This window comes from Macrobrachium nipponense, chromosome 3 (assembly GCF_015104395.2).
Source record: "Macrobrachium nipponense isolate FS-2020 chromosome 3, ASM1510439v2, whole genome shotgun sequence".
Lineage (NCBI taxonomy): Eukaryota > Metazoa > Arthropoda > Malacostraca > Decapoda > Palaemonidae > Macrobrachium > Macrobrachium nipponense.
In genome coordinates this window covers 73,672,350-73,680,291 of record NC_087202.1, presented here as the reverse complement: position 1 = coordinate 73,680,291, position 7,942 = coordinate 73,672,350, and the positions used below count along the sequence as shown (strand labels likewise).

At 36.8% G+C, this 7,942-nt stretch overlaps 1 long non-coding RNA gene across 1 annotated transcript; it reads left to right on the top strand.

Moving 5' to 3' along the window:
- Nucleotides 1-1,011: 1,011 nt before the first annotated feature.
- LOC135221815 (uncharacterized) lies at nucleotides 1,012-7,501 on the top strand. Its single transcript, XR_010316092.1, has 3 exons — nucleotides 1,012-1,172; nucleotides 6,028-6,120; nucleotides 7,393-7,501. It is a non-coding gene; the product is annotated as an uncharacterized LOC135221815 (long non-coding RNA).
- The last annotated feature ends 441 nt before the right edge of the window (nucleotides 7,502-7,942 follow it).

The following is a 7,942-nucleotide window of genomic DNA, read 5'->3' as shown; positions in this document are numbered from 1 at the left end:
TGATACCTTTATTCAATGCAGAAAAGATAAAAATAAAAATATAAAATAAGAGCATTTCTATTAAATACTGTCTTTAAAGCTTTTTACAATATAATTAATTTTAATGAATGTAAAGAATAATATTTTGGCTATACTATAATACTATAGTAATATAAAAAATAGAAATAAAAACAATTATTTCATTTCAAAAATTATCTAAAATGACAAAAAAACTTTAACTTTGTATTAAGACTTAAGACTACATGATTCAACATCGGAGAGTATTTTGGACCATATTAAATTTTTGCTTTCTTCGGGTATTTCAGTTTTTGCAGGTCTGTTCTACTTTTCCCTACGGAACTTTTATCAAAGGATCAGATAAATAGAGTAATCTTCTCATTAAATCTTCAATTGTCATTATTATTCGTGATGTTTTCCTTGAGAGATTTCCCTAACTGCTTGACTTCTTTATTCTTTGCTTCTTGTGCCTCAGATAAAATGCCAGTTGGTAGAATGTGAAGTTGCGTATCACTGAAGAATTGAATTAATTACCGATGCAATTGGGGCATGTACGTAGTACCAGTTTTTTTTTTTCTTTACATAACAGTTGGCAGTGTCCAAGCAAAACCTTTCATTAGTGTCTACATTGCTATCAAGACCAGATGGCGATGTTGATGAAATCACAGAAAGTTTATAAACAAAGGACTGATCAAGGTCAGTAATTTCGGATGCAATTACTGCACTCTTGAAAAACCTGTGAGCAGTATGTCCATCATTAGATGTACCGAAACCAGATGGTTTTGGCATAAAAATTGCTGAACCTACTTCATCACAAAACCTTTTTTGAATCAATTCCTTCTTCTGACTTTTTCTTCAGTACGTGTCATTTCTGTATATCAGTTTTATCCGCGACAAAGATGTTCGTTTTATCATTTATTCAAGTTTTTTTTCTTTGAATACCACGAGGGTTTCTTTACCCCGACTTATGTCAATGAAAAACCATTGCATTCTGCAATGACACATCAAAGTCCCGTTTTCTTTGACAAAGTTGTACGTGATGTGTGTCCTCCGTTTGCCCTCATAAGCGTTGTGTATTCTGACGTAAATATAATCCTATTTGTAAGCAGTTATCTTATGACCCAGTTGAAAGGAAGGAACTTTTGATGAACGAGTGTCAATGAAAAACTGATAAAGTAAGTGTGCCAAATAGAAGGTGAAGAAGGAGTGACACGGAACTGTACATTAGTACCTTAGTAGTGGAGATCAAGACTACTGGTCTCACGTACCGAAGCCTAGACTAGGTTAGCCTGTGCTAGTCTATACTATAGGTACTAGCAACCTTAGGGTCGTCTCTTCTTTAACACTTGACTAGCGTAGACTAGCTAGGCCTAGCTACCCTAACCTAGGCTAGTCCGTAATGCTAGGCAGGACTGATACCAGTTCTTACCTACGTAACTAACCTAATTAGGGTGACATACCCTGACTTGGCTGGGGTGGGGGACCACCTTGACCCCCCACAAACAAAGAAGTCATCTGTCCGTGATTGGCTACTGGCGGGAATCAGGCCGCGCAACCGAAGTAAAGTTTTACAGATTGCTTTACTTTGCTGTCCAACCCCTCCAACCAACCTCCTATCACAATCTTAGTCGAAAAGATGAAAGGCCAAATCTACTAAATTTGTTCCAATCAAGGTCGAATCAAACACAATAGGGTAGCAAAGAGGGGGTTTTTTGGTTGAGCTACCCACTACCTACTACCTAAGTCCATTGTCTCTGATGTTTAGTTCTACTGGCCAGCTTAGGGCACGATGCCATAAGTGAGGTTAGGTAGTTAGGTCTAAGCCATGTCCTGGCATTTTAGGAAAGGTTTGGTTTGTTAACATCTGCAGAACCTGTCCCCAGCATAAACGTAAACAAAATCATGGGCAAAAGGTGGTAAATATTCCAGTCGGTGACTGGCAGGAACCAGGACACGGCAATAGTTTCATGTTTAACCAGTATAATTTGTCACATCTTAGCCTTAGCTATTCCTGCATCTGCTGATCACTTCAGACGTGACGTCAGCTATTCAAACATATCCTGCAATAATGAAATGTGCGTAATGCCTAAGCCTTTGATTCAGCCTAGCTTAGGCTAACTCTCAGTTCTCTTTGGAAAAAGCAAAAGTGGTTGAATAATAACTTAATTATTTCAAAAGCTCAGGGGTAGCCCAATCAAGTCTGTTTCTGCTGAAAACCACTGAGGAACTTTTCTTCAGACCTTTTCATAATGTGGACAGTGATATGATATCTTTATGGTTTTACAGTAACTAGTACATGCTGTTAATATTGTAGAACAATAGCTTCATTTACAAGATTGTTATGATAAATTAATGTGTGTTTAACTGTGCATCACTATAGTCCATTCACATAAGGTAGATTCTTGTGCCTACGAGACATTTGTTTGACAGCCTCTGATTGGCTGGTACCGGGAGGCAGACTACTGGCTCAGTGGGTCATATTTTCGTTTGTAGCTTAGAAAACTAGCATTATGTTTACATTTCTTCATTTATCTCACGTTTTACAAAAGATAGGAAAGTTTTGGTCATACCAAAGGATTCAGTATTAAATGTACAATTAATTAATCTTTTCCTGAAATCAATAAGTTAAAATACAAAGAAATTACAACGAGTAGAAGTGAAGAGAGAAACATTTCATTCTTTATACCTGTTTTTATTTATCGTCGGATTTTGCATAATTCATGAGATGAAGATAAAATAAAATCTTGTGTTTTTAAACAATAAAATCACCCTGAATACGCTGGTGCTTTCAGATTTTAGATGTGTGTAATATGTAAAGAGAAAATGAAGAATATGTCTAATTATGTTGCATCCGTACTTGTCTCGGTTTGATAGTAGTGCCGAGAGACGCAAGATATCGTGGGGTCAGGTTGTCTGGCCCTCTCAGCTAGAGCCGTTGGCAGTTGCCAATTGGCGATATGAGAAGTTTGCAGTTTCGAGAATATGTATTTACCGAATTATTATGTCATTACATTTTCAGAAGACTGTTATATCTTCATCTTTTTAAACGAAAAGAATAGAAATTCATGCAGATATATTATGTCATAAAACACAAAAGAAAGTCATACACAGTAGGCTTACATTGGTATGTCATTAGGCTACCGATATGGACAAAAAGAAATTAATATCTTGCAAAGTCTGGTGTAAGACTAACTCCAGCAATTCTGAAAAAGACAGAATATTGTATTCGTTACATCGTCAACAAGTTTTTATGGTAAGAAATAAACAAATGTACTTTTGTTTATTGAGGGGAACATATGAAAAACCATAAGCTTTTGATGTAATTATCCAGAGAAACAAGTTCTGTTATTTATCAGTGAGCCTCATAAAGCATGTACATTTCTCACCTAGACTAAATTGAAGCCAACACCCAGATGCATCCATCTGATTATTTACTTTTTTTTTTTTTATCAGATATGTCCAGAAATACAGACATATATGATATTTGAGTAAAAATGTTTGAAAGTCATAATGGGAAATCTATGCATTTATTTACAGAAAATGTAATGGCATAATAATTCGGTAAATACATATTCTCGAAACTGCAAACTTCTCATATCGCCAATTGGCAACTGCCAACGGCTCTAGCTGAGAGGGCCAGACAACCTGACCCCACGATATCTTGCGTCTCTCGGCACTACTATCAAACCGAGACAAGTACGGATGCAACATAATTAGACATATTCTTCATTTTCTCTTTACATATTACACACATCTAAAATCTGAAAGCACCAGCGTATTCAGGGTGATTTTATTGTTTAAAAACACAAGATTTTATTTTATCTTCATCTCATGAATTATGCAAAATCCGACGATAAATAAAAACAGGTATAAAGAATGAAATGTTTCTCTCTTCACTTCTACTCGTTGTAATTTCTTTGTATTTTAACTTATTGATTTCAGGAAAAGATTAATTAATTGTACATTTGATACTAAATCCTTTGGTATGACCAAAAATTTCCTATCTTTTGTAAAACGTGAGATAAATGAAGAAATGTAAACATAATGCTAGTTTTCTAAGCTACAAACGAAAATATGACCCACTGAGCCAGTAGTCTGCCTCCCGGTACCAGCCAATCAGAGGCTGTCAAACAAACGTCTCGTAGGCACAAGAATCTACCTTATGTGAATGGACTATAGGTAATGTTTTAGGAATACTTATTAGAATGTCTGTGGTCTTGATAATGTGTCCAATTTGCCGACAAGATTGTGTACAAGCAGTCCCCGGGTTACGACGGGTTCGGCTTACAACATTCTGAGGTCAAGGTGCTTTTCAATTATATTCATCAGAAATTATTTCCAGGGTTATGATGCCTACAACGCTGATCTGGCAGAAGAAATATGACACCAAAAATGCAAAATAATCAATATTTGCAATTTTATTTTATGAAATATCCAATAAGAATGCAGTTTACATAGTTTTGAATGCACTCAAAGCATTAAAAATAAGGTTTACTTAGGATTTTTGATGATGTTCTGGCTTACGACGTGTCTCAAGAACGGAACCCCCGTTGTAACCCGGGGACTGCCTGTATTCAGGGAAGTCTGCTATGTTGGATGATTTTCAAGTTTTGAAAACAACGAACCTAGGCTACTTAGGAAGTAAGTGATCTTAAATGCAAAATTGATTTAGTCCCTATGAGGAATATGAACCATCACTTTTTATTTAGGAGTATTCCTCTTAATGAGCTGGTAACTAGGAGTTACCTGGTAGGTAGGTGAGCGAGGGGAAGTCCCCACGTACTTGCCTTCATGAAGCTTTTTCCTTCAGTTGCCATCAAGTGAGGATGTCTTCCTGTGCTGCACTGGCTGGCAAGTGGAAACTTTCTTCACTCCTTTGTGTATGTATGGTGATTTTCTTAGTGAATCATGAATGTGCCAATGAAGAATGAACAGGGAAAGTGTAGAGTATATGAGTGAGTGATGAATTCATGCCTCTGCATCTTGGGATCCCCCCACCAATATTGTTCCATTAGTAGGGAATCAGGCCAAGTGGTGGAAGGCTAAAAAGCATCTGCCAGTGTTAGGAGAAAATACTACTGTACTCATCCTCTAGCACACTACTGAATTTTTTCTGTTCTTTTTCCTTGTTCCTTTTAGGGTCTTCCTTGGTTTGCAGCTCGTTGATTGGTACTCTTGGAACTGATTCTGCATCACATTCCCATGGGTGATCCCAAAGTAGGCTGTCATGTTGTCTCTTTTGGAAGAAGATCCTTTTAGGGATCTGATAGGACCAGAGGGTCCTGCTCCACCAGAAACACAGGATGTCTAGTTTGATTGACACTCAAGAGATCATTGGTCTCATGTGTCAATTTAGTGATGAAAGGGAGGAAACAGTGGTGCCCCATTAGAACTCAATTTCACCTATTGAGCTCAGTCTTGGATGACTCCCTGAAGCAAGCCCATTGTTCTTTTATTACAATCCCACCTCCACCACCCTGCATGATCCATGATACCGAAAAGGTGATGACTAAGGGCAGTTCAGTGGTGACTCCCCACACTAACCTTCCTATCAGTAGCTATCTTTGTTACCAAGCTTCAATTATTGTTGTTTCCAGCGAGCACCAAGGAATATCATAGTGTAAAAGGCACTGGATGCTATTTATTGGGGAAATACAGTGTTTTAAAAGTTATATATAGTATGTGTATTTATTGGTAGGTTTGGGAATAGTTACCTTCGTTAGCTCTCAGTTTTACTTCTCCATAAATATTTTATGAATATAACTCTTGGCATTGTCAGTTTAACTCAAAAAGAGCTTTTGTTTATAGTAGTAACAGTATGCCATCTGAGCAATTCCTATGATTTGTGGGATAATCTCAGTAATTCAGCTATACAGTATATTTAATTGTGTTTCCGTAATTTATTGTTATTTGATACTAAAGGGGAAGAAATCAACTCACCAATTCAAGGTAGTATTTGTAGATGTTAAGATGTAATGTTTAACGATAATCATGAGCACTATGTTAATACATTATTTCCTATTATTCCAGGATGGGAGATGGTTTGCAGCAATTGTATATGGCAAAATCCCTTAGTGAGCTTAACAATCAGGTTAAAGATATCCCGAAGGCACCTCCAAAATTGTAAGTTTTATCAACAGTACTTGAATTATTTTCTAAGTGTAACTGTAAACATTAGCTTATTTTAAGGTAATTAGTGAAAACAATCATTAAGGAGATAAGATCTTGGAATCATTAGTACGTATTCTGGTTTCAGATACTGAGAATCTGATGACTGCAGATGATGTTATTTGTCGAAGAATTTTTTTTACCTTCATAATTTTATCTTATTTTTTTTTCCAGTTTTGAATATACAGTACAGTAATACAAGAAACCTGAAATGTGAGATGTCTTTTTATCATGAATACTACATACTACTTTAGAGATGATGTAATGTTACTCACTTTCTCTGGTGCTATTATAAAACCTACAAGGCAGGCACCGTTTATAGATACGTAATTACTGTTCTACAGGGTTACAAATTGTCACCTTTATTTAGAAATATTTCAGTTTTGATGGAAATGTTTGTGGAAGGATGGGAAGAAGGTGATTAGCATTATTGGTTGCAGATTGATTAGTTGGGGGAGTCCTAAGTCACTTGCTGTAAGCCCTCTTTTATTCTTTTGGTACATTAAAAGGTAGACATGTATGTATACTATACTGCTCTCTGCTTGAGCAGAAAGTTAAACTCCTGTCTGATCAGGCTATTGAACCTTGACAAGACGGGATTGGTGACCAAAGAAAATCTGGATCCATAAGCAAAATCTTTGAAGCCTTTTCTCCCTTGGAGGGACTGAAATGTAGGTGTTGATGTTCATACTGAGAGGGGTTACTGTCATATTTCTTGGCAAAGCTTAAGAGGTCAGTGGAAATTCTGATGGTCCTCCCTTGAAGATACCATGTTGTTAAGTCCAAGTGGTTGGGGAGGGAGGGGGCTGGGCTAGGATCCTGTTGATTACCTGAAGCACTCCGACAAACTGGTTAGAAGACTAACTACGTAATACATAGGTACATATAAATCTCTCAAGTTGATCCAGGTGAATATAGTGAATTTAACCCTGACATTTAGTTACACAAAGGACAAGGATCTTGCTCAAAAACTAGAAAAAGAGAGCCTTATAGCTTACCTTGCAAACCAAGACACCTATGCTGAGACATCGTGAACCAGACACTGCCAGTATAGTATAATCAATTCAAGTCCTTTACCAATAGCAGTAGCTCATCTTTTTGCTTTTTTTATGGAATACTGGTGCACGGATTTACACAAGCCTGAATAGGCCAAATTAAATGCAATGAGTTTGTGATGAAACATTTATTTTTAGGCCCCAAGAATCATTTTTCATTTTGCTTTTTCAGGTTGGTTAAAACTGCCCAGCGAGTGTTGAAAGAAGCACAGTTAGTTGATGGAAGGAAAGATGAAGAAAAGTCTTACGTTCTATATATGAGATATTTCTCAATTGTTATGGTATGTGTATTTTGACTTTGAGGGAAGTAGACATGGAATTTTAACAGTTAGAAATATAATCATGTTTTTACTTATTATGTAGGAGAATTAATAACGTCTTAGCAGTTTTGCTCAGCTGTTGAAAGTATAATGATAAAATATGTTTGTTCCTATTGTAATTCAAAATCTTGTTTTTATGCATTCAACTTACCTGTCAGATATATACTTAGCTATAGACTCCGTCGTCCCCGATAGAAATTCGAATTTCGCGGCACACTCTACAGGTAGGTCAGGTGATCTACCGCCCCGCCGCTGGTGGCGGGAATAGGAATCATTCCCGTTTTCTAAGACAGATTTTCTCTATCGGCCGTGACAGCAACATTGTTGTTGTTACTCCTGATTTGATTTTCGTGTGTTTTCATCGCTATTGATCTTCTAAGCCGGTTATTTTGGTGACGTATT